Source organism: Malus sylvestris, chromosome 13 (genome assembly GCF_916048215.2).
Source record: "Malus sylvestris chromosome 13, drMalSylv7.2, whole genome shotgun sequence".
Lineage (NCBI taxonomy): Eukaryota > Viridiplantae > Streptophyta > Magnoliopsida > Rosales > Rosaceae > Malus > Malus sylvestris.
The window spans coordinates 32,592,744-32,619,828 of NC_062272.1; the positions used below are offsets into that span (position 1 = coordinate 32,592,744).

The 27,085-nt window shown below is 40.5% G+C and overlaps 1 pseudogene; it reads left to right on the forward strand.

Moving 5' to 3' along the window:
- Positions 1-492: 492 nt before the first annotated feature.
- LOC126595434 ((R)-mandelonitrile lyase 1-like) lies at positions 493-19,641 on the forward strand (annotated as a pseudogene).
- The last annotated feature ends 7,444 nt before the right edge of the window (positions 19,642-27,085 follow it).

Consider the following 27,085-nt stretch of genomic DNA (forward strand, 5'->3'; position numbering starts at 1 on the left):
CAGTTGCTTGCAAAAGAAGCCATGATTGAGACTTTTAATACTGCTCCTATGCTCAATACCTTAGTGGCTTAATCTCCAAAACCCTTCACTTTTCAGTCACAGTCTTAATCTTGTAGGCCATATCCGTCATATAACACTAACCCTAGCTACAAATCTTTCACCAATAAGCACAAAGGCAGATCCGATTCGAATACCAAGTTCAATAACTCTAAACCGTTCTTCAACAATGGTAATTCTGGTTCGGGTATTCTTGGCTCGGCTCTACAATTTGGAACAACTCCTCTTATTCCTTGTCAAATTTATGGCAAGACAAATCATTTGGCTGACACATGTAGGTTTCGATCTTCTCAAGGGTGTTTAATTTGTGGTAATACCAATCATATGGCTATCACTTGCAGATTTTGAAATGTTGCTCAATCTAATGGTTGTCAAATATGTGGTAACCTAAATCATAGTGCTAAGTTTTGCTTTCAGAAAGGTTCTTCCTCTCCAATGGCTGCCATGTATGTCAATCACAACTCTGATAATTCATCTTCACCTCAATTGCCTTTTGCACTGCCTCAACAAGTTTGGATCACGAATACCAGAGCTACAAATCATATGACCGCTGATTTGTCCAATCTGTCACTCGTTGCACCATATCCCTCTCATGAATCTATTCAAACAACTAATGGTGCAGGTTTACCTATTTCTCATATTGATCATTCCACTCTTCATACACCATTGCAGTCTTTTCAACTAAAGTCTGTTCTATATGTTCCCAAATTGACACAGAATCTGTTATTTTTCCATTGTATCTGTTTGGACAATAATTGCTGGTTAATTTTTTATGCCTTTTGTCTCTGGATTCAGGACAAAACCACATGGAGGATTTTATACAAAGGGCAGTGCAGTAATGGGTTATATCCAATCATTTCTCCATCAACTTCTGTTTTAGTAAAGAAGGCTTATGCAGTTACCTATCTTGGAAAACAAGTTACATCACGGCTTTGGCACCACAAATTAGGTCATCCATCTAATCCTATAGTCTCTCAAATCCTTCAAAAGTGAAATGTTCCTCATACTCTTGATTCTCGACCTAGTGTTTGTTCTACATGTTTAGACGGCAAGTTTAGTAAGCTACCATTTCTTATGCCTTCATCCAAATCTGTAAAACCTTTTAAGATTGTGCATAGTGATGTTTGGGGCCTGGCTCCTTGTATTTCTGTTGAAGGCTTTAAATACTATGTTACTTTTATCAGTGAGTGTACTAGGTTTTGTTCGATTTTCCCAATTTGCAATAAAAGTGATGTTGGTACTACCTTTGTCTCTTTTTATAATTTCATTGTCCATCAATTCAATGCTTCTGTTAAAGTGTTGCAATCTGATGGTGGGGGTGAATATATAGGCAAATCCTTTCAAAAAAATTTGGTGACCAAAGGCATTAGTCATCACATGTCTTATCCACATACCCCAGAGCAAAACGGGCTTGTCGAGAGAAAATATAGACATATTATAGAGACATCCATTACTCTTTTACAGACAGCTTCTTTACCACCATATTTTTGGTCATTTCTTGTCAAACTTCAGTCTACCTAATCAATTGAATGCCTTCTTCCACTTTGCACAATAAATCTCCTTTTGAGGTCATTATATTCCTGAGATTCATCACCTTAGAGTATTTGGTTGTTCCTGCTACCCTTTACTTAGGCCCTATAAACATAATAAACTACAACCTCAGACCACCAAGTGTATCTTCGTAGGGTATGCTTCCAAGTATAAGGGTTACATTTGTTTTGAGGTCAATACAAAGAGAGTTTATATATCTCGCCATGTTCTGTTTGATGAGACTGAGTTCCCATATTCTACTTTAGTCTCTAAATCCTAATCAATGTCTATATTGCCTACTATGCAAACCTCTATACCTATACCTTTCCCAAACCTTAATAATGTCATAGTTCATCCCAGTTTTGAATTTGTGCCCATTTCCTCATCATTATCAGTGTCACCATCACCAGTACTGAATTTGTGCCCATTGCGACTACTTCTAGAGAATTGAACACAATGTTCCTTCACCCCTGAATGATTCCAGCTCTAGTTCTTCCATTGTTCCATCACCCATTACTGCCACTGCTTCACGATCCTCTACTTCACTCTTTGTGGTTCCTGATTTCCAAGGGGACAAACTTCAGGTGGTTTTTGTCCATACCACCATTAAATTTGCATCCTATGCAAACTCGTCCAAGAGTGGGATCAGGTTTCTCAGTTTATTGCATTTGCAGTACATTAGGTTTCTCAGTTTATGCAGTGCCCTATTTTTGAGTTTATTGCATTTGCAGTACATTAGGTTTCTCAGTTTATGCAGTGCCCTATGGAAGCTCACTTTGTGGTAGTAAAAAGGATTTTGCGTTATCTGAAAGCTACTAAAGGGTGGGGTTTGCATTATACCAAATGAGGGTTGTATTTACAAGCTTTCAGCGATGCTGATTGGGCAGAGGATCCCAATGATCATCGATCCACTACAGGACTGGTTGTCTTTCTTGGCTCTAATCCTATCTCCTGGTCCTCAAAGAAACAGAATATTGTATCTCGTTCCTCCACTGAGGGAGAGTATCGAGCACTATCTTCCATAGCTGCTGAGATCGATTGGATCAAGCAATTGTTAAGGTTCCTGCAAGTTTCCATTTCTGGTACACCTACCCTTTATTGTGATAATCTCTTTGCAATTGCTTTTACATGTAATCCTGTTCAGCATCAGTGCACAAAACACATTGAAATCGATGTTCATTTTGTGAGAGAAAGGGTGGCTAAAAGATTGTTGCTAGTTCAATTTGTCTCTTCCCTTAAGCAGTTTGCAGATATCTTAACTAAAGGATTGTCTGCCCCATTATTCAAGACTCATTGTTCCAATCTCAGACTCAGTTTTACTGCCCCTAAGATTGAGAGGGGATGTAAGGAGTAATCAATATAAGGCCTATACTCTTGACAAGTGTCATAAGATTAGACAAGTAGTTAGCAGTTTGTTAAACAATTAGCTTATAGTGTAAGCAACATTAGTTGTATATAAACTACAAGGATGATGTAAAAAATATATGGAAAATAATCAAAACAAACAGATTATTTGTTCTCCAAGTATTCTCTCTTTCTCTCTCTCTCTCTCTCTCTCTCTCTCTCTCTATGTCTGGTATCATCTTCTTCTATATATGATCAAGCTTGGTTAACAATTCTGACCCCTTCAACTATTGGAAAAAGATAATTATATATCGATTCTTTTTTTTATTTTTTATTTTTTGTCTGGAAATTGTGTATTGGCACACAAGGATTCTCATTTTCTGTTTCCATCATTTAAATCATATATAGCTGGTGTCTGCATACAAGTACTTTTTCTTCTCTATCTACTTTATAAGAAGTGAAGTTGCTCCTTCATGTCTGATAGCATGACTTTTTAACTGGGATTTACTAAATGCTACCCTATAACAATCTTTGGTAAAAGGAAAATGTGCTACCTTTCTTTAATTTATGAGGGTAGAAAATGGAAATATTTTTGAATTTTCGTGTAGTGGAAGGAAAAAAAAACGAATATCTGGCTTCAAAAACTTGAAGAAATTAACAATATATTCAATACTATCAGTGTTGCACATCTTTCCCCTTCATCTTCAATCAGAGGTTAACTCGTTCGCTACTACTCGTGATCATGGTAAATTACCTCATCTGTTATTCAAAGAAAAGAAATTGAAAAGGATTATGCAAAACTTAATAAGAATCATGCTAAAGCCATATAAATGCCTGTAGCGACACTCCGATGCCTAAAATTGAATGTCTTAGTCCTATATATTATCCAGTGTTTAAAAAAAATTGCTCCAAGGCGTGCATAGGAGGCTTTGGAGACGGGGCGGGAGAAAAATCACCTTAGTTTTGTGGAAATCGACGAAAACTCGCCTAGGTTTCATCAAGGCATGAGGGTGTTTGATTGGGCGTCAATGTTACCGAAAATTGGAAAAAAAAAAAATAGTTGAATGTGAGTTTTTAGTTGCAGAGCAGTTACTGGGTTTTTTTCGTTGCATAGCTGAAAGAAGATGAAGAAGACGAAAAAAAATTTGCCAAATTTTTGGTTTTTTTTTTAAAATAATTTTTATCCTTTGTCGACGACTGTCCAACATATATTTTTTTTTGTTATGTTTTTTTCTAATTTTATTTTATATATTTTTTTATATACTTTTTAATTGGAAATATTAGGGAGACTAAATTTGTAAACTAAATTTTAGAAATTAAAGGACGTGGAAAGTGATAATTGATTTATTACTTAAGTGTTGATAAACGTACTCATTTCTATTAGTGACACATCATTTAGTTTGCAAATTTTGTCAACAAATTTAGTCTCCCTAGCATTACCCTTTTTAATTTAGAGAGCTGCTAGACCCACTCCGTTGTCTTATTTTCTCACCCACATTATATTTACACCCATTATAAAAAGTTAAAAAATTAAAATGTTATTTTCCCACCCACTGTTATTCCTAAAATAACCCTATATATAGTTAGAGGTAAATTTCTCTTAAGAAATGAATATAAACAAATAATATTACTCTCTTCTAAAAACCAAAAAAAATAAAAAAAATAGAACCGAGGTCTTCTTATCTTCAGCCTACACGTTTGGTTGGGATTGAAGATGCAGAAGCTTACTCAAGTCCGTACCTATGCAACAATTGAAGCTTAATTCGGCTTCAATTCCAACTTAAAGGAAGAAAGAGGTGGTGCATGTGGTAAGTACGGGCTAATGAAAAATCAACCACGCTTACTGTTGTTTAGGTTTTCAATTCTAAATCAACCACGCCTACAACAGTATGCAACAAATTTACCCTAACCTAATGAACGATGTCGATAGAGCTATGCTTCAATTCCAGAAATTCTCATTAAAAAACAAATTGTACCTTAATCTAATGCAAATTCAAATAAAAAGTCACAGAGCTATGCTTCAATTATACGATGTCAGCAAATCAAGATGACCCACATAAAATTATCTTTTACCCTTTCGATGGAAACATAATCATCTACTTCTTCCATAGAAACGTCATCCTCTAAGTTCATTCTTTTTGCTTTCTCTGAATGAAAGGAGATGAGAAAGATGAGTTAGGGTTTAAGGGAGATAAATTTTCTAAACATAGCGTAAGAGTTATCACATCCAAACTTTTCTTTTTTCTTTTTTATATAAAAAAAGTAATGTAAAAGGGAGTAACTAAGGTCCTTATTAGTCATTTTACAAAAGGACAAATTTGTAATTAAAAAACTCATAAAAATGTGGATGAGAAGATAAGACATTGGGGTGGGAATAACAGCTCTCTTAATTTATTTTATAAACCTAAAACAACTCAAAAGACTTTTATACTTTTTAATATTATCACAAAAACATGCTTCATCTTTTTCAAGTGCCCTAAAATATATGCTTCATCATTTTCACATTGTGCAGATTTTCGCTACATGAGATTTGTGTATAACGCCAATGATCCACAGTTAGAAGCATCGTATGACTATTGTGGATGCAAATTTTCTCCTCTTCGATCTTGGACGATTTTGCACCTACAAAACAACTAGCACCTTAGGTTAAGGCCAAAAGCCTCACGCGCCCAAGATGAATGGGGGGGCTTTGGCCGAAGAACCTCCGATGCCAAAGTTAGAAATTTAGAGAGAAATAGTGTTTAGAGTGCTTTGGAATTTTTGCAAGAGGTTTGGAATGAGTGTTTGGTAGAAATGGGTGACTATTTATAGGACCAAATTGGTCCACATTTTCAAGAAAAGGGCCGGCCCCTTTGTGTGCTTTTGGGTGAATTTTTTGGTTTTATTAGCCACTTTATTGGCTAATAAAATACAATAGAAAAAAATGGGAAGTTACTAAATTGAATGGTTATCATTATTTGGCTAATGAAGTGGAGGAAATATGAAAAGATAAGGAAAAAGAGAGGGAATGTGGCCGGCTCCTAGATGGGAGTTTTGGGTTTTAATTTTGGTTTAATTAGCCAATTAATTGGCTAATTAAATATGAAAGGAGATATTTTATTATTTATGGTATTGATTGGCTAATTTAAAAGGTAAAGAAAGGTGGAAAAGGTAGAAAAAAGGTGATGGAATAGTTTTTGAATGGGGTAGCCGGCCCTATGCCATTTTTTAGGTTTGAGTGGATGTTTCAAATTGGTAATTAAGGGATGATTTTAGGAGATATGGGAAGAATATATTATTTAGATAATTAATTAACTAAATAATATATTGGGGAAATTAAGTTTTGGAAATAATTACCTATAATAAGATAATTTGGAATTGGTTACCTCTTCTGGAGCATTTTTGAATTGGTTGAGGATGATTACCCACTATTTGCGCGTAGGAATCCCGGTATGCCTCAAGGGTATTTTTGTCCTCTTTCGTTCAAAAGTCCACGTGTCGCCTGGTGAATATTTTTGGTTCCACAAATGCCCCCACACCTGTTGAGCTGTTTGCAGAAAAGGGCAATAGGTGTAGAGATTTTCTTGCTTTAGGAAATTCTGAACTGTTTCCTATTTTGTTGTTGATTCTCTTTTTCAATAGGAAATTAAATCCTTCTAGGAAAAGGAAATAAATTTCCCCAAAGCTTATTTAAGTCCACCTTAAGTGGATTGTTAAATCAATTTTTTTAGAGAGAAACTTATTCATCCTTACAAGAGAAAAAGAGAGCTTAGAGGATATTTGTTCCCCCTCCTCTAACAATCTTCTACGTCTTGTCCGTGTAAAGGATCGCTCTTCGTTGCTTCCAGGTAAGAAGAAATTGATTTTCTTGTCTTCTTGATTTTTTTTATTTTGGTTTTTCTTGCTGGGCTATGGTGAATGGATGATTAGCCAAGCTGTGGGGCTTGGCAATTTGGCTGGTTCCTGCGGCTGCGGCTTTCAACTCTTTTTTTTTTTTTTTTTTTTTTTTTAAACAACTCTCTAACAAATCTTCCTTGTACTTTTGTAGAATTTTCAAGCATGTCTTCCTCGAGCCGTAAGAATGATGATGGTGTGCCCCCGCTGTACCTCCAAGGCGGGTCTTTGAGCAAGATTGGCTACTTCAAAGCTGCTCACATCAAGATTAGCTCCGACAATTTGTTTAGAGATTTTCTTGAAACGTATTGGCATGCCATTCCGTCGGGAGTGCGTGTGAGACGAGTTAAAGATGGTAGCAGCCGAGAACCATGCAGTGGAACTCGGAGAACTATACTTTCCCTATGCCGCGTTTCTTCCAAGAAGTGCTTTGCTCTATGAAATGTGCGCCTGCCCAATGTTCCCCGAATGCGGTCCGAGTGATGGTGGGGTTCCACAATTTGAACCAATTCTTTGACTTGGGACTAACCACCAACGAATTTTGGTATTTCTTTGACATAGGTCGTATTGATGGAGTTGGACAACTGCGAATCCGTCATAAGCTTTTTGATAATTCGAGTAAAGGAGATCATGATTGGGCCAAAGAGACTTTGGAGATAAGTGGAGAATGGGAATCTGATTCTTCTCCCGAGCTGCGTGTATCAACGGTCTTCATATCTGGTAAGCAGACTGCTTAGTCTTTTCGGCTGCTTTGCTTTAGTGCCAAATCATTCTTCAATTTTCTGATTGTCTTCTGTTTTTTTTTTTTCTTTTTTTTTTTGTAGATTCGGAATTTGGCTCAACTCCTAGGGTTTCTCCAGATATGAAAAAAGTGCATGTCGCTCTGGGTATTCCTTCCGAGTATCGTGAGTGGCGTTGGCTGCTTAGTCCTCTTCGTAGGGAAAAAGGTGGACTACCCTCAGAAGAAGAAATAAAACGGATCAAGGCAGACGCGATGGCTCGTCCTATCACTGTGGTGGAGCCTACTACCAATGAAGGTGGGAAAAAGAAACATTCCCCACCTGCTCAAGAGATGCCTGCTAAGAAGAAAACGAAGACTGCTCGTGGGGATTCTCCGGCTGCTCCCAAGATTGTGATTGACCTGACTTCCTCTAAGGGCGAGAAAGAACGAACTGCTACATTTGTGCCAGTAACGCCTATTGCTTCGAAGGCTGCTAGCTCGATTGCTGAAAAAATTGCTCAGCGTAAAAGTTCTTCCGTGCCTTTGGTACAGAAGTTTGTGCCAAAACGTCCGTCCGGGACTAAACCTGACTTACCCTTGAAGAGACTTGCTACTATGAAGAGTGATATGGTGCCCCTGTCTGCTAAAGTGGCGCCGAATACTGCTTCTTCCGCTGCTGCAACCATCTCGTCTGCTGATAAGAATGAAGCTGCTCGCTCAGGCAGGCTTGAAGAATCCGCCAAGGCCGTTTCTGAGGAGGCTGCTAAGATTTGTGCTCTTTTGAAACCAGATCTTCTTGAAGACATGGATGTATGCGCCCAGTTTGTTGATGGCGTCAAAGAGATTGTTGGTCCGAGTCTTTTTGCAAAGCATACACCCGAGTATAGGAAGACTGCTCTGCTAGCCATGATGCAGAAAACAACAATTCTGGCAGCCGAGTCTATGTTCCTTGACCAAGAGGACACCAAGGCTGCTAAAGAGATGGCAAGAACTATGGCTGCCGAAGCTTATTCCTCGGTCGAAAAAATCAAAAAATTGGAATCTGAGCTTGCTGCTTTGAAGGAATCTCATACTTCTGACCCCACTTCTCTGCAGCTTGAGGCCGCTCACCAGGAGATCATGGATTTGAAGACTAGGTTTGATGCGGTCCAAACAAAGAATGAAAGTGCAGAGAAGGAAATCGAGCGTTACATTCCTCAGATTCGAGATCTTGAACGCTCCATATCTGAACTTCGCTCCGCTGCTTATGCAAAGGATGAAGAATTGATTGCTACTTACAACCAAGCGATCCACTTCAAAGAGGTTGCTGACAGGCTTGAGCCTCAAGTGTCGGAACTTCAAGGTGTTTTGAAGACCAACGATAATCTGAAGAAAGAAATTGAGGAGTTGCAGCGAGTTCGTGCTTGCCTGCTTGAGGAGAATGAGCAGTTGAAGAGTGAGAAAAATGGTTTCGAGGCTTCGCTTATTCAGAACCAATCCGATTTCTACAAGCTGGGCTATGTAGATCATCTCTATGGGCGGCCGTCTGACTTTGAGTTTTCCGGTAAAGACTTCGAGACCTTCTCTATTTCCCCAGAAGACTTGCTCGATTTTACCTTTGAGTCTTCTATCGGTGAAATAGCTGGAGGAGTTGATACCCAGGCTGGAGCAGTCGAGGGTAAAGGTTCGGAGGATGCCGCTGCTGAGAACACCAAGGCTGCTGAAGGTGTAACAACCGAGCAGTTGGGAGATGTCCAAACTACTGAAGAGTAGTCTTCTAGGTAGCTTTTAGGGTTTCCTTTTCTTTCCTTTGTTGTTTTTGCTTGAACTCCTTCGGTATTTGCTTGTTATTTATCAATTTTGCTATAAAATTTAATAAACTCGCTTCTTTTGCTTTTCCCATTTTTTTTTTTTTTTTTTTTTTTTTTTTTTTTTTTTTTAACCTTTAGACCTTATAAGCCAGTGGCAGGCGTGCTACTTTTCTATAAGCAGACAAGCCCACATAGCCTATGCAGCCGTAGGTGTTGATGTAGAACTTTTGCAAAGTTATTAACCATAGGGTTGGCAGCTGGATGCCTTACTTACAGAAGCAGACGAATCCGCGTAACCACTTGGCTATTCAACCTTGGATCTTTCCAATTCCGCAGGCTGTGTAGCAAGTATCACAACACTTTAGGATTTGGTATAAGTTATTCTGCGTTTGACAGAGGTGAAGCTTATCAACTACGTAGCATGTCGGTAGTGGATAAAATCTTCGTGTGTGCACGCTAACTTGTTTAACCTTTCACAATAATGTGCGGTTGCATAAGTCTAGCGTGGTTCTACTGCTCGAAGGGCAAGCCGTAGGCAGTCTTCTGGAAATCCGTAGGCTACCTTAGTGCACTCGGTAGCAGCTTTAGGTTTCCAGGGCAGCCGCCCATTGGGTGTGCTGCATAATGTGCCCCCTCCGTCTCTAGGGCCCGGTTCCCTGCGGATTAAGCCGATAGACCCATAATCCTTCAACTAGCTAAGCCTTGAAACAGACCATTGTGGCTACTTCTAGGAATCCCGGCGCAAGCCATCATGCACCTAGTCATTCTAGGGCAGCCAAGCTCATCCACGTCTGGATATTCGGAGTGTTGAGTTTATCCTCCCTCCTTGGAGAGCACAGTTGGTCCCTTGGGGGGTGTAATTTTCTTTTGAAGTGCAGAAAGAAATAAGTTGTTGTAGACATATATTAAAGCCAAATTACAAATTACTTTTGAATTCTTTATTGAAAAATAAAATGAGCGAATAACTTGGTTGCAAAAACTGCATGATGATTGGATAGTCCTCGGCTTACGAGGTGGTGCCCGTTGAGATGCCCGAGTCTTCGGGTCTTGATATAGTGTGAAGTCACACATGGTATTTCCTCAAATTGTAGGCGTTCCATTGCTTCTCGATCTCTTTATCATTCATGGTAGCAAGAGTATAACTGCCTTTGCCGCCGACTCTGTTGATCTTGTAAGGACCTTCCCAGATGGGGTCCATTTTTTTCGAGCCTTCTCTACGGGCAGTGATGAAAGCTTTTCTTAGGACTAGGTCTCCAGGTTGGAACTGCCGGATTTCGGCCCTTTTGTTGTAGCTGGAAATGAGCTGCTGCTGGTAGGCTGCGATGCGGGTGATGGTTTGTTCGCGCCTTTCTTCTGCCAGATCTAAATCTGTGGCCATTTCTTTACTGTTCCGCTCAACGTTTGGCAATAGAGTGTTGATGCTTGGCACGATGATGTTAGGAGGTATGATTGCCTCCGAACCAAACGCCAAAGAGAAAGGAGTTTCACCGGTTGCTCGTCTTTTGGTGGTGCGATATGCCCATAAACATCCTGGGAGCTCATCTGGCCATTTTCCCTTTTTGTCGGTGAGGGATTTCTTGAGGCAGTCGAGAATCGTCTTGTTGGATGCTTCAGCCTGCCCATTGCCTTGAGGATATCTTGGTGTGGACATGTGTTGTTTGATGCCGTATTTTTGGAAGAACTTTGCCAAATCTTTTCCCACAAATTGAGGACCGTTGTCAGTGACGATGGACTGAGGGATGCCAAATCGGCAAATGATGTTCCTCCATGTAAAGCGCTCTATATCCGTCTGAGTCGTGGTTGTCATGGGTTCTGCTTCTACCCATTTGGTGAAATAGTCGGTTGTCACGATCATCATGCATCTGCCCCCCGTAGCAGGCGGCATAGGCCCTACCAGGTCGATTGCCCACTGCATGAATGGCCAAGGACTCGTTTGCGGGTGTAGCTCACTGGCGGGTAGTGCTGGTACTGGTTTGTAGCGTTGGCAACGGTCGCATTTTTGTACTAACTCCTTAGCATCTTGGTGCATGGTAGGCCAGTAATAGCCTGCGTTAAGAGCCTTTTGGGCTAAGGATCGACCTCCAGAGTGATTCCCACAAACGCCTTCGTGGATTGAGCTTAGAACCTTCAAGTCATCGGGAGGTGCCAGGCAGCGGAGATGTGGTCCGGTGTAGGATCTTCGGACGAGAATGCCATTCCACATATAGTAGCGTGCCGACTTAATTTGGAGCTTCCTTGACTCCAATCTTTCTGTGGGTAATGTGCCGTTGACCAAGTAATCTATAATTGAACTTTGCCAAGTGGGAGTTACACTAACCTGTGACACTTCGGCTATCGACTCCATCTCTATGCTTGGCTTGTCTAGATATTCCACCGGAATAGAGCGTTTGAATTGGTGGTCAAGGGCGGAGCCTAAACCAGCTAGTGCATCTGCATGTGCATTGTCTGCCCGCGGAACTTGAGTGAGAGTGTAAGTCTGAAATGCTTCAAGCTGCTGGCGTACTTTCTCTAGGTATTGTGCCATCCTTGGGTGTTTTGCAGTGTATTCCCCAGTAGCCTGGCTGGTGATTAGTTGGGAATCAGAATGAATTGCGAGTTTCTTCACCGCCAAGTCTTTTGCCATTCGGAGGCCCGCTAGTAGAGCCTCGTACTCTGCTTCGTTATTGGATGCTTTGAAACCTAGAGTGATCGCCTGCTCGAGCATTGAGCCATCTGGAGTAACAAGAACTACACCTGCTCCCGAGCCTTTATAGTTGGATGCACCGTCGACATGCAAGTTCCAGAAATCTTTATTGGATGGAGTAAGTGTGGCTAAGGTACTCTCTGCTGCTTCTGGGGCGTCGTTGGGCCGCACTGTTGCGTTGCCTAGGCTAGGTGTGAATTCTGCCACGAAATCTGCCAAGGCTTGGGCCTTTATCGCTGTGCGAGGTTGGAAAACTAAACCATATTGGCCAAGTTCCAATGCCCATTTCATCACTCGTTGAGAAGCGTCCGGACCATGTAATATTGATCGTAAGGGATATTGAGTCATAACAATGACTGTATGAGCTTGAAAGTAGGGTCTGAGCTTCCGAGCCGCAACAACTAACGCCAAAATTAATTTTTTGATCTTCGGATATCTTGTTTCTGCATCGAGAAGAGCTTTAGAAGTGTAGAATACCAGCAGTTGGGCCCCCAGCTCTTCTCGTATGAGAGCAGAGCTCACTGCTACCTCGGAAACTGCCAAATAAATATATAAATCCTCCGCTGCTTCCGGCTTGGATAGTAAGGGAGGTGATGTGAGATAACTCTTCAAGTCTTGGAAAGCTTTTTCGCATTCTTCATCCCATTTGTTTCTTTGTGCCCTCTTAATAGCTTTGAAAAAGGGTTTGCATCGATCGGTGGATCGTGAGAGGAAGCGATTGAGGGCGGCTGCTCGTCCGGTCAAGCTTTGGATCTCCTTCAAGGTAGTTGGAGATTTCATCTCTATGATTGCTTGGATTTGCTTGGGATGTGCTTCAATTCCTCGTTGGGTTACTAAGTACCCTAGGAATCGACCTGAAGATACTCCAAACGTGCACTTGGTGGGGTTGAGCTTCATCTTGTACCTTCTAAGGATATTGAAAGCTTCTGCTAAATTGCGAATGTGATCTGATCGCTGCTTGCCCTTTACCATGATATCGTCGACATAGACCTCCATGGTTACCCCAATTTGCTTTTTGAACATCATATTTACTAGCCTTTGGTAAGTGGCTTCCGCGTTCTTGAGGCCAAAAGGCATGACCTTGTAGCAGTAAGTGCCTCGCTCTATCACGAACGCAGTTTTCTCCTTGTCGGGCTCATGCATGGCTATTTGGTTGTAGCCGGAGTATGCGTCTAAGAAACTAAGTAACTGGTTTCCAGAAGTTGAATCTACTAATAGATCAATCCGGGGGACAGGATAATGGTCTTTTGGGCATGCTTTGTTGAGGTCAGTGTAGTCTACGCAAACCCTCCATGACTAGTACGACATTAGCAAGCCATGCCGAGTGTGCTACCTCTTCTATGAAACCGGCCTCCAATAGTTTGTCGATTTCTGCCTCAATGATCGCTACTCGTTCGGGAGCGAAATGTCTTCTTTTTTGAATTACCGGTTTGGTAGTTGGATCGACGTGCAGCTTGTGGCAAGCCACTTTGGGATCAATACCGGGCATGTCGGATGGTGACCATGCGAAGATATCTCAGTTTTTCCTAAGGAAAATTGTGAGTTCTTCCTTCTCGTCTGGGCTTAGTCGTGAGCCAATTTTAGCCGTCTTTTCCGGCTGCTGGGGATCAAGAATGATGTCTTCGGCGTCCTCTTCGGGTTTCCATCCTATCTTGTCTGCTTGGGTGCCATCTTCTCGATCCACCTGCTATAATTGCTATTTGGCAATTTCTTTGCCCTTTTGGACTTCGGTAACCTCTACGGGGGTAAAGGTCTTTTTCTTTGTTTCTTTTAACATTTGCACAGTGCATCGTCGGGATGAAGCCTGGTCAGACTTGATCTCTCCGACTCTTCCTCCCGGGATGCGGAATCGGATTTTTTGATACTTGACGAAAGTGACAGCATCCAGCTTGATCAACCAAGGTCTCCCAAGAATCCCATTGTAGGGAGATGGGTCGCTTACAATCGTGAATGTTTGCTTTGAGACGACTGGCGGTGTTTTTACGTCAAGTATGATATGACCGATGGCAGTTGAGGTGTGTCCGTTGAATCCAGTAAGTACCTCTGCCCGGCATATGATTGTACTTTCCAGGCCCATCTTCTGAATGACTGAAAGTTGAAGTAGGTTGACCGCACTTCCATTGTCAACCATCATCCTGTCGACTATAGCATGGGCTAGTTGGACAGATACTACTAATGCATCGTCGTGTGGGAAGTCGACTCCTTCTGCATCCTGCTCCGTGAAGCCAATGATAGGTCCAGGTTGGGTATCGACTGCATGAACTTGTGAGATTAGTAAGGCCTGCTGGATCTTCCTCTTTTTGGAGTTATTAGTAGCCCCTAAGTGCTCGGACTCAGCGAAAATGCCATTGATTCGAATCGTCTTAGTTGGTGGCTCCTCATCTCCGTCTGCATTCCTTTTTTGCTGCTCAGCTGGCTTGTCCAAATATCTATCGACTTTGCCTTCTTTCACGAATTTCTCTAGGTAGTTCTTCCAAGTGTAGCAATCGTTGGTTGTGTGACCGGGACCTCGGTGGAATGCACAATACTTAGTGTGGTCCAACTTGGAAGTATCTCCTTTTGACTGCTTCGGCAACTTGAACCATGGTTCATTCTTGACGTCACGAAGGATTTGATGAATCGGAATTGAGAACTTAGAATAGTTGTTGGTCATCGGGCCTTCTTTGGTCGTGGGTCGGTCCCTGCGCTTGAACTCCTGCCTACCCTTGTTGGGTTGTTTTTCATCCTTCTTTTGAGTAGCTGCCAACTCTTTTCGAGGTTGTTCGGGAGCCTTTTCTGCTTGTCGAGCCTCGTCCCAAAGCGCATGCTTTTCTGCCAGAGCAAAGGAATCTGCTAGAGTTAGGTCTTCTTTCATGATCATTTCTCCAAACAGTGGGTGGTCTGCTGGTAGTCCTTTTTGGAAGGCTGCATTTGCTATCGAGTTGTCGCATCCGACGATCTTCGCTTTCTCTGCTTTGAATCTCTTCACGTAATCGCGAAGCGACTCTTTTGGGTTTTTCTTTACGTTGAACAGGTGATCGGACTTCTTCTTGATCGATCGATAAGATGAGTATTCTTTGGTGAAGACCAAGGAAAGATCATCAAAATTCTGGATGGATCGTGCCGGCAAGGTATGAAACCAATCTTGTGCCTCGCCTTGTAAAGTAGTGGCTAATATTTTGCACATAAGGGCGTCATTATTCGGATAAAGGACCATCGCATTTCGGTAATGCTTCAAGTGTCTTTCGGGATCCCCATCTCCTTTGAAAGATGTGAAGTGTGGCATGCTAAACTTGCGCGGAGGCTCTGCCTGCTCGATCTCATCCGCGAAAGGTGACCTGCTCATGTTGGTCATATCTCGCCTTAGTGCCTCATCAACCATTTCGTTGCGCCGAAAATCACGCATCCGCTCATTGAAAAGCCTTTCTACCTCTTCTTGGATTTGCTTTTGTTGGGGTAGCGGAGCTTTTGGCTGCCCTTGGTCTTTTTTTACTGGTCTAGGCTGCTCTTCTTCTCGGTCGGTTCGTCTATGCTGTGGCTGCAATGGATGAGATAGATTCCTAGCAGGCGAGGGATTTCTTTGCAGGCTACCGGTTGAACTAGAGCCAGATTGAACGATCGTTTCCTTCCGTTTGTCAGGTTGAATGCTTTGCCTGGAAGGTTGCCCATGTTGATTATCAAAGCGTGGCCCCAACCGTGAATGTATACTTGCTCGTGGGCCTAACCGAGAGTGCACGCTCCTCCGCGCGCTAAGACGGGAGTATATGCTATTTCGGGGGCCCAATCGAGAGTGTGCACTGTCTGAATGCTCGACTTGTGATGGGTTGAATGGCTGCTTTCCAGGACGCTGTTTAAAAGGCTCCTTGTCTACCCTTGTTCTACTTCGAGAAACTTCATCGTGGGCGCGATGCATCTCAGTACGTTGTAAAAGTTGATTCACCAAGGTAGTTCGCTGTGCAAGGGCGCTCGTCAATTCTATGACTTGTCGGGACAAATTTTGTTCGCCATTCGGATTGGAAGAACTTGGATGGAATGCACCTCCTTAAACAATGAAAGGGTGGTTGACTCCAAGTGCGAGATTTGAGTTGGGGAATGTCAAATCTGCGGAGAAATGTGGTGAAAACACCTCAGCCTCGATGATTGGTCCGGATGTTTGAGATTGTCTCGGGCGGACTTGGGCAGCTTGGGAAACCATGAAAACAGGCTGGGTTGCGGGGGCAGGCTGGATCACTGGGGCAGGCTGGATCGTTGGAGCAGGCTGGGCTATAAGAGCAGGCTGGATCACGGGAGCAGGCTGGGCTACAAGAGCTGGCTGGATCACGGGAGAAGGCTGCTCAATGCGCGGTGCATGTGAATGCGAGGCTTGGGCTTTGGTCCACGTAAACTTGGATGGCACGGCTCGGGCCGTGGTGAAGGCTCCATGGACCTCGCCACGAGTGGCTACCGAAGTAGCCACCGTGGTGGTTCCCATGGCGGCCGTGGTGAAGACTCCATGGACCTCGCCACGAGCGGCTACCGAAGTAGCCACCGTGGTGGTTCCCATGGCGGCGGTGGTGAAGGCTCCATGGACCTCGCCACGAGCGGCTACCGGAGTAGCCCCCGCGGTGGTTCCCATGGTGGCTGTGGTGAAGGCACCATGGACCTCGCCGCGGGTGGCTACCGAGGTAGCCATCACGGTGGTTCCCATGGTGGAAGCTCGTGGTGATGATGCCGCTCCCCTTCTTGTCGCATTTTGCCTCATGGATCTCCGCAGTCCCATTTCTTGAATACTAGAATTTTTACTTGCGGAATTTTCTAAACTTCTAGTCATTATATTTTTCTTATACGTTTTATCAAAGAACCTTTGCAAGTAGAAAATTCTAATAATAAGAACGTATGAAAAATATTCAAATGGACTAGAAAATAAAGAAAAAACCTTTTTGTACGAGAGTCTTCTACGAGTATGGATTTCAACTCTCAATGGAAGCACCAATTTGTGGATGCAAATTTTCTCCTCTTCGATCTTGGACGATTTTGCACCTACAAAACAACTAGCACCTTAGGTTAAGGCCAAAAGCCTCACGCGCCCACGATGAATGGGGGGGGCTTTGGCCGAAGAACCTCCGATGCCAAAGTTAGAAATTTAGAGAGAAATAGTGTTTAGAGTGTTTTGGAATTTTTGCAAGAGGTTTGGAATGAGTGTTTGGTAGAAATGGGTGACTATTTATAGGATCAAATTGGTCCACATTTTCAAGAAAAGGGCCGGCCCCTTTGTGTGCTTTTGGGTGAATTTTTTGGTTTTATTAGCCACTTTATTGGCTAATAAAATACAATAGAAAAAAATGGGAAGTTACTAAATTGAATGGTTATCATTATTTGGCTAATGAAGTGGAGGAAATATGAAAAGATAAGGAAAAAGAGAGGGAATGTGGCCGGCTCCTAGATGGGAGTTTTGGGTTTTAATTTTGGTTTAATTAGCCAATTAATTGGCTAATTAAATATGAAAGGAGATATTTTATTATTTATGGTATTGATTGGCTAATTTAAAAGGGAAAGAAAGGTGGAAAAGGTAGAAAAAAGGTGATGGAATAGATTTTGAATGGGGTAGCCGGCCCTATGCCATTTTTTAGGTTTGAGTGGATGTTTCAAATTGGTAATTAAGGGATGATTTTAGGAGATATGGGAAGAATATATTATTTAGATAATTAATTAACTAAACAATATATTGGGGAAATTAAGTTTTGGAAATAATTACCTATAATAAGATAATTTGGAATTGGTTACCTCTTCTGGAGCATTTTTGAATTGGTTGAGGATGATTACCCACTATTTGCGCGTAGGAATCCCGGTATGCCTCAAGGGTATTTTTGTCCTCTTTCGTTCAAAAGTCCACGTGTCGCCTGGTGAATATTTTTGGTTCCACAACTATATTGTCATTGGTGGAGGAACAGCAGGGTGCCCACTAGCAGCAACTTTATCAGCAAACTGCTCCTTCTAGAGAGGGGCAGTGTTCCTACAGCATATTAGAGCGTCTTGCGTGACGATGGGTTTCTAATTACTATAATGCAGGAAGATAATGGCAAGACACCAGCTCAAAAGTTCACATCAGAAGAAGGTGTTCCTAATGTCAGAGGCTGGGTCTTAGGTGGGTCAAGCATGATCAATGCCGGCTTCTACACCACAGCTGACAGGGAATTCTTTATGAAATCAGGGATTGAGTGGGACATGTATTCGGTTTATAAGGCATATCGGTGGGTAGAAGAAACTATTGTGTTCCCCCCAACTATGGATCGCTGGCAATCTGCTGTAGCAAAAGCATTTATGGAGGCTGGTGTTGGTCCAGACAATGGACTTAATTTGGATCACATTAAAGGAACTAAAATTGGGGGTTCGACGTTTGACAACAATGGGAAAAGACATGGAGCTGTGGAGCTGCTTAATAAGGGAGATCTGAACAAATTGCGAGTTGCAGTTCATGCCACAGTAGAGAAGATCCTCTTCTCTTCCAAGGCATCAAGTATATATGATGAACAGTTAAGTTTATGTTAAGTACAAAAGAAATGTTTATTATTAATTTTAAGCTATCATCTGATGTAGGTTCGTCAGCTATTGGAATCATGTATAGTGATTCGAACGGGAGGTCCCATTGTGCATATGTACGCAGGAAAGGGGAGGTTGTATTGAGTGCCGGTGCCATTGGGAGCCCTCAACTTCTACAACTTAGTGGTATTGGCCCAGAATCTTATCTGTCATCTCTTAAAATCCCAGTTGTTAGTCCCCATCCATACATTGGGCAGTTTATGTATGACAATCCTTGTAACTTAATTAACATTTTGCCCCCTATTCCACTAGAGCCTTCACCTGTGAAGATTGTAGGTATTACAAGCGATTTCTACATAGAGAGTCTCTCCACTTCTCCATTTTCTACTCCACCATTTAGCCTTTTTCTAGTCCATTTAATCCCATAAAGGTTGATTCGAGTTTTGGACAAATTATTATCAAAGTTCCAGGACCCATGTCATATGGTCCTCTTAGGCTGCAATCATCGTCTGACGTGTGAGTCAAGCCAAATGTAAAATTTAACTACTATGCACACCCGCTGGAGCTTTCTCGTTGTGTTAGCGGCATGAAAAAGATTGGTGAATTGCTAAGGACAAACTCGTTGAAATAATTTAAGGCTCAAGATCTGCCGGGTATAGAAGGTTTGAAGTTTTTAGGCCTATCTTTTACCAAAGAACCAGACAGATGATGTTTCCTTTCCGACATTTTGCCAAAGTTCAGTGGCAACATTTTGGCATTTCCAGGGGGGATCCATTGTTGGAAAGGTTGTGGATAGCGGTTTGCGTGTTTTGGGGATCAATGCATTGCGTGTTGTGGATGCATCCACATTCAATTTCTCACCGGGGGCGAATCCTCAGGACACCCTTATGGATCCATTGTTGGCAGGTATGTTATTACACTCATAAGATATTCGCAATTGTCCCTTGGTTGCTTAACTTGCTTTTATGAATTATATGCCGTGTTGCTGTTTTTTATTTGCTTCAGCTTTGTGCTTTTAACAGGTATGTTGGCCTTAAGATGCTGCAAGAAAGATCAGCCTGAAAGGAAAAGCTATTCAAAAGTCAAGTAGCAAAGTGTAAAAGTGTTTGAAAAAAGAAAAAAAAACTACTTATGTAAGAATAAGATGCTGCGAAATAAAGCTCCTATGAAATAAAGCAGTAAAGTGTAAAAGTGTTTTTAGCAAAAAAAAAAAAAAGTGTTATAGTATTTAGTAAACTTTTATGTAAAACCATTGTGATTGTATAAAATGACAAAAAATAACATAATACTCGATGTGCTATTAATTAAATGCCTGGAAAACAAAGGTCAACTATTATTTTTTTGTTTTTGAACAAAAATAAGGGTCAATTATTAAATAGCGAAGCAGGAGGCGAAGAAAGCTGTAAGAGAAGCTAAGCTAGCGGCATATGACGATATGTATAAGCGACTAGATAAGAAGGAGAGTTGGATATCTATAAACTAGCTAGAGCAAGGGAAATGAAGACAAGGGACCTAAACCAAGTGAGGTGCATCAAGGATGAGGATGAAACAGTTCTTGCTATAGAGAACGTTGTCAACGACAGCTGGAGAGGTTATTTTCATAATCTTTTCAACGAATGACATGAAAGGGGTACTTCTTTGGGGGAGTTGAGTAACTCAGAAGAGTGTAGAAACTACTCCTTTTACCGCCAAATCATGAAGGAAGAAGTGCTTGTAGCTTTGAAAAAGATGAAGTATAGAAAAGTAGTGGGCCCAGATGATATACCAATCGAAGTGTGGAAAGTCTTGGGAGAGACGGGTATAGCATGGCTCACAGACCTTTTCAATAGGATTTTGAAAATGAAGAAGATGCCAAATGAGTGGCGAAAGAGCACTTTGGTGCCTATCTACAAGAATAAGGGCGACGTACAAAATTGCATGAACTATAGGGGTATTAAGCTAATGAGTCATACAATAAAGCTCTGGGAGAGAGTTATTAAGCATAGATTGAGGCAAGAGACACGGGTTTCGGACAACCAATTCGGGTTCATGCCAGGGCGCTCAACCATGGAGACAATCTATCTCTTACGAAGATTGATGGAAAGATATAGAGATAGGAAAAAGGATTTACACATGGTCTTTATAGATTTGGAAAAAGCATATGATAGGGTCCCAAGAGACATTCTTTGGAGGATTTTAGAGAAAAAAAGAGTACGAGTAGCATATATCCAAGCTATAAAGGAAATGTATGATGGAGCAAAGACTGCCGTAAGAACTCATGAAAGACAAACCGAAAGCTTCCCCATAACTGTTAGGTTACATCAAGGCTCATCCTTAAGTCCTTACCTTTTTGCATTGGTAATGGATGAGTTAACGGGACATATTCAAGATGATATTCCTTGGTGTATGCTTTTTGCAGACATAGTGTTGATAGATGAAACTCAGGAAAGGGTAAATGTGAAGCTTAACCTTTGGAGAGAAGTGTTGGAATCTAAAGGTTCTCGCCTAAGCCGATCAAAGACGGAATATATGGAGTGCAAGTTCAGTGCAAATGGAGGGTAAAATGAGCTAGGGGTGAGGATCGGAGATCAGGAAGTACCAAAGAGCGACCCCTTTCGCTACCTAGGATCTATCTTGCAAAAGAATGAAGAATTAGATAGAGACCTCAACCATAGAATACAAGCTGGATGGATGAAATGGAAGAGTGCATCCGACGTGTTATGTGATCGCTGTATGCCGCTGTATAACCCATAATGTTGGGCGGTGAAGCATCAACATGTACATAAAATGGGTGTAGTGGAGATGCGGATGCTTCATTGGATGTGTGGGCACACAAGAAAGGATAAGATTAGGAATGAGGATATCTGAGGTAAAGTAGGAGTAGCCGAAATTGAAGGAAATATGAGAGAAAATCGGTTACGGTGGTTTGGACATGTGCAAAGAAGGCCTACTGATGCTCCGGTTAGAAGATCCGACTACGGGACAGATGTCCAAGGCCGAAGGGGTAGAGGAAGACCTAGAAAAACTTTGGACGAGACTCTAAGAAAAGACTTAGAGTACTTGGATCTAACGGAGGACATGACACAAAACCGAGCGCAATAACGTTCTAGGATTCATATAGCCGACCCCACTTAGTGGGAAAAGGCTTTTTTGTTGTTGTTGTTGTATAAAGACTAAATATTAGGGATAATCTTGCAATTTAAATTTAAAAATTAGAGATATATACACAAGAAAAAAAAATGAAAAATGTACACGAACCCATGCCAAAAAAAACACAATCAGCATACTAATGATAAAATAATCTTTAGCAAACAAAAATCGCAGAAAAATGATAAAAAAAATCTTTAGTAAAATTATATATATCTATCCTTTAAAAATCAAAATGGCTTCATCTAAAATCAAATGTACCTAAAGCATATTGGTACGTTTAAATGAAACGCACTATAAAGACACAAATCTACCAATATCATAGTTGTTTAATAAAGCCTAAAGCGTTTTGGTACGTTTAAAATCAAACGTACCACACATAAACTGACGTACTGACAACATTGTTGTTTTTTTTGTTTTGTTTTTTTTTTTAGTTAAACGTATCTAGGCTTCACAATTAATGCATATTGAAACCGGTTTGTATGGATGAGTTGTATGTATGAGTTGTCATCCTCATCATAACTTGTCATTCACCTTACATCAACCTTTCTTCATAGCTTGTCATTCACCAATCACTTTCAATAGCTTATCATTCACCTTACATCAACTTTTCTTAGTTGCTTATAAAATCTTCTTTACTTGTAATTTGGTTTTTGATTTTCCACTTGTTAGGGCAGATTTTAGGGATTGTGTTTGTGTAGTTATCCTACAATCTATTGTAGTTTTCTTTTAACTCTCTATAAGAGTTGCCTTCACTCTCTTGTAATCTTCATAATGAAATATACAACAAATATTGAAACCAAAACTCAACAATGCAAGAGTTACAATTTGCTTTATATTAGTCCCTCTTTGACCCAAAACTAGAAATGGATGTTAGTACTAAGATATATCAACCATGTCTTTATAATAATACATAATTGTGAGTCAAAAGTCAGCACAGTGCTAGCCAGGATCAATATGAGAGATTTTCAACTAAGGCATTTTAGTTATAAGCATAAGAGAAAACATAATGAAGTAGAAGTTACCCCAACTTTGTCAATAGATTTTGGTGATGTTGATATAATTTTTGTTAACCATAGCTCATGACAGTAAGAAATGTTCCCTGCTAAGCTTAAACTAGTAGGAAAAAATAATTTAGCCTCCTGAATAATATAAACAAATGCACAGGGAAGAGGTGAGGCATATAGCTATAATAAATGAAGAATCTTTCAAATTATTCTCTGTATCAGCCCACATGTGGATTCCTACACAAAAGCACATTTTGCGATATAGTGGAAGCTAGATTCTAGCGTTAGAAGAGTTTGAAGTATTAAAATGTTTAAATACAACAAATCAAATATTTGCAATCAACCTTACTGAAAAGATCACAAAATGTCAAACCAGAAACGGCAATAACTTATTTCAAGATAAAGGAAGATAGTGAGAGACAAGCGGAACTGGAACAAGGAGATGAATGAAGAAGAGCTGCACAACATTAGAGAAAGGAAAAATTAGTATCCGGTCCTTAGTTATTAATGTTCTTTGATTGAAACCTTATTAGTTTTCAGAATTTGATCAAGGTCCTAGCATTAATGCAATAATGAATTTACATGTCAGTTACATAATTTTTAAAATAAAAATTAATAATTGATTTAGGATTTTAATACTCACACCTTTATTAAACTCCTAAATAATTTTCAATTCACAATATTTCCAAAATTAAAAAAAAATTAGAATAAGTTTCACTACTACGTTTTACTATTTGCGCGACGAACCAAAGTTGGTCACACAAAGTGTATTTCCGTTACACAAACTTCAGCGTGACAGAAACTTCGTTGCGCAGAATATGTCGCACAAAGATCATGAAGAAAGACTTTGTGTGACAAAAAACATCATTGGTTGCAAAAACATGGCACGACGGTTTACCCTTCGTCTCTTTAAACTTTGTTTTTGTCGCACAAAATACCAAGATATACATACGTGGGACGACTATTATTTGTCTCTCAAAACTATGCGCCACAACAATTTATTATTGCGCAACGAAACCTAGATTGTCGCTTGAGTTTTGCGAGACGAAGATTTTCGTTGCGCAAAAAATAAAATAAATTTTTTTTAAATTTACTTTTACATTCTTTTTTTTTATTTTGTAATAAAAATAAATTGGATTTTTCTTTTTTGATAATAAAATTAAATTGCAATTAAAAATTGTAATGAAGAGAAAAATAATATATTTAAATTAATATAAATGTATGTACTATGTACATGAAACATGTCTTACGGAGGCGGCTGGAAGGTCTCGAGGTTGTCGACAGGCTCTGACATCGAAAGGGTAGATGTGTGGCCATGCTCGGGTTGGAGGGGCTTGGAGGTCGATGGGGGACGAAGATTCGGGAGACGAATGCCGGACTAACTGAGGGCCTGTACAATCTGTGACATCTGGCTCCTATACGAGGCGAGCTCAATCCTAAAGTCAGCCACCTCTGCTGTCAAAGCTGTCACCTAACTATTTGAATGCGATGATGAAAGGGCTCTAGGTTCCCGCCGCCCCGCATTCCCCATCCCCTTACAATATATCCTCAGCCTCTGCCCGAGTGTTTGATCTAAGGTCTCCATAAGGATCTAAAACCCCGCATCATCTAGGGGATCCATAGACTCGACCGTAGTCATAAGAAGAAGTTAGGAGGCGGGCTCTTGAAGAACCAATTGCCTCTTCTCCATCATCGTCGCCTGTGTAATATAACACCAAATATTAATTATAAAATTCATATAATAACCATGAAACTTGAATGCGTAAGATAATAATTAAAATTGAAGAATACTTACATGAAGGGACTCGGCCAACTCATTCCCGGGTCGAACATAAACGTCACTAAAGACATTGATCTCTGGGAATTTTGAACCCCCCTGAATAGAACAAGAGAAGAAAAATGTTAGTACAAAAAAAAAATATTAATGACATTAAAAATTGAATATGAAAAACTTTATTATTACCCGCCACTGCGCCTCCATCCTATATGAGAAGGGCCTCAAACCAGAATGGTGGAGAAGAGTCTTCCTGTCCCTATTTCTCTTGTTGGCTTTTGCCTTCATCGTTATACAAAAAATAAACGTATTAGTTCAAATTTAAATGAAGTATAAAAAAATCAATAAACATTAGTAAGAAACGTATAAATATTTTAAACTTAATATAAAAAAATAGCATATAGTCGGGCTTCTAAAAATGATTGCAGAGCCACGTCCAATTATCCTCCAGACCCTCAAACTCCTTCGAGCAACCCTCCTCAAGAGCGACCTGCAAATCATTAAATGTCTCAAAATATTAGTGCAGGTGACTTTTTCACTGCTTGTACCGTTCAAAGAAGAACATGTTGACGTACGCCAACATATCGTCGTTGATGTCCCCCAAATTGTTGTTTGTCTGCAATGTAACAAATTAATTACATACATTAGGTAATATAAATATATAAAATTTGAAGTAAAAACAATCAAAAGGTAGGATGCTTACTAACAACTGTACGCGCACCTTTGTCTTCACCTCATTTGGCAGCACCTTCCAAGACTTCCATTGCATAGGGCAATAGGTCTGAACAACATGACCAATGTCATGGGCCAATGTGCTATGCTGCTCCGCCTTTGGTGCAACCTGTTGCCGCTCATCGTATCCTATAATGATACGTCCATTGGTCACCTAGGTGATCTTCACCGTCTTCAACTAGCAACAAGGTCCCCAGGTGTTTCTCTTGGCTGCAAAGAAATATAAAATTAACGTTAACCCAAAACTAATAACAAATCCTACTAAAATTTCAGCATAACTTCCCTATAATTAAAGCATTTCCCAAAAACCTGAAAATAACATAAACAATATATGTATCCAACAGAATGATCACAATTGTTTAATAATAGGTTCAGAACAATGACAACAATAAACAATGTATATAATAACTGTTTAATCCTTAAATGACATAACTTAACAAACTGAACCTAAAATAACAAAGCTAAGTTAACCAAATTCTTATCATATTTCATATTTAGTATTCCTTATAAGGTTTGTACTTTTGCCAACATTGTATGCACTATTACAAAATGTAAATACAATCCAACTTTGTGATTTGCATAAGTAAACAACAATTACTTTCAGTCCAAGGAAGCATATGCATTTGAAAAGCACAATGGTACGTCTTATTTACACATTTTCTTTCTACTTAACTAAATAACTAAAGATCGAACTTAGAGCAGCATGAGCTCAAATTTTTAAACAAAATTAAACTAGTAAAACTCATAATTAAGTAGAAAAATTGAACAAAAAGTTTTAGAGACACGTTGTTCTCTACAAAGAAATAATGACCACCCTCCTAGCATCATTAGGCAATCCAATATCACGTACAACAGTCTATATGGAGAAATCACCAAGGCACTATAAGAAAAAAACAGTTATCAACGTTTGGGGTGTTATTAAACTTTACCTTGTTGCAACCCTGAGGCATCAGTAGTGGATGCCGATGGTGTGTCGGGCGTGCGAGGGCGGCGGTGACCACGACTGTCGCTAACAGGTAGCCCCACTAATTAGGTTGATGACGCCGGCACCTGGGAGACCCCGGGACCAACCGACAAGTGGTCCATTTGTGCAGGAGCAGTGGCAACTAATGGATGAGCCGAGGGAGGCGAACGGGGTGCATTCGTCACTACCTTATGACTTCTAATAAGGTTTGACATCTGCACAATTAGAAAGAAAAAAAATTCAACAAGTATACATAAATCCCATCACATGCCAAATTATGTGGCATATCACTCACACCAACTGCATGCATAACTAAATCAAGCATTTGAACCATATATATACCGTTAAACATAAAACAGACAATTAAACCATAAAAGCATCTAGACCTATATGCATTTCATTAAAGGAGGAACAAAAAACCAATCCACTTACCTATATGCATTTCATTAAAGGAGAAACAAAAAACCAATCCACTTACCTATATGCATTTCCCCATTCAATTAAACAACAAGAAAGCAAAAATATATACGGTACTTAGAGCCAATTTAGTTGGGCAACAGCTGCAACAGTTATTAGATAAGATTTGTATCTCGAAGTGTTTCCGCATCATTTTCCAATGAAGATTCTAAATGTTGGTCAGCGAGGTTATCGACGTCGTGGTTAGTTGGGTCTTGTTCTGGTATAGGATACACGTTCTTCTGATCCATGTTCTGAAGAACTTTCCAACCTCTCCCAGCTTTAGGGTCATCTAGATACACAATCTATTTTTCCATGTTTGCCAAAATGTAAGGGTCGTCATTGTACCTAGTTTTATTAATGTTCACAGATAGAAGCCATGGTCAATTTTAACACTTCCCTACCTATTTGGATTTGTATCAAACCATCGACACTTAAACATGATCACTTGGTATCATTCTTTCGCCTCCACCTGGGACATAGACACCACTGTTTTGCGTACACAACTTATCATCTTGTGCAGTCCCCAA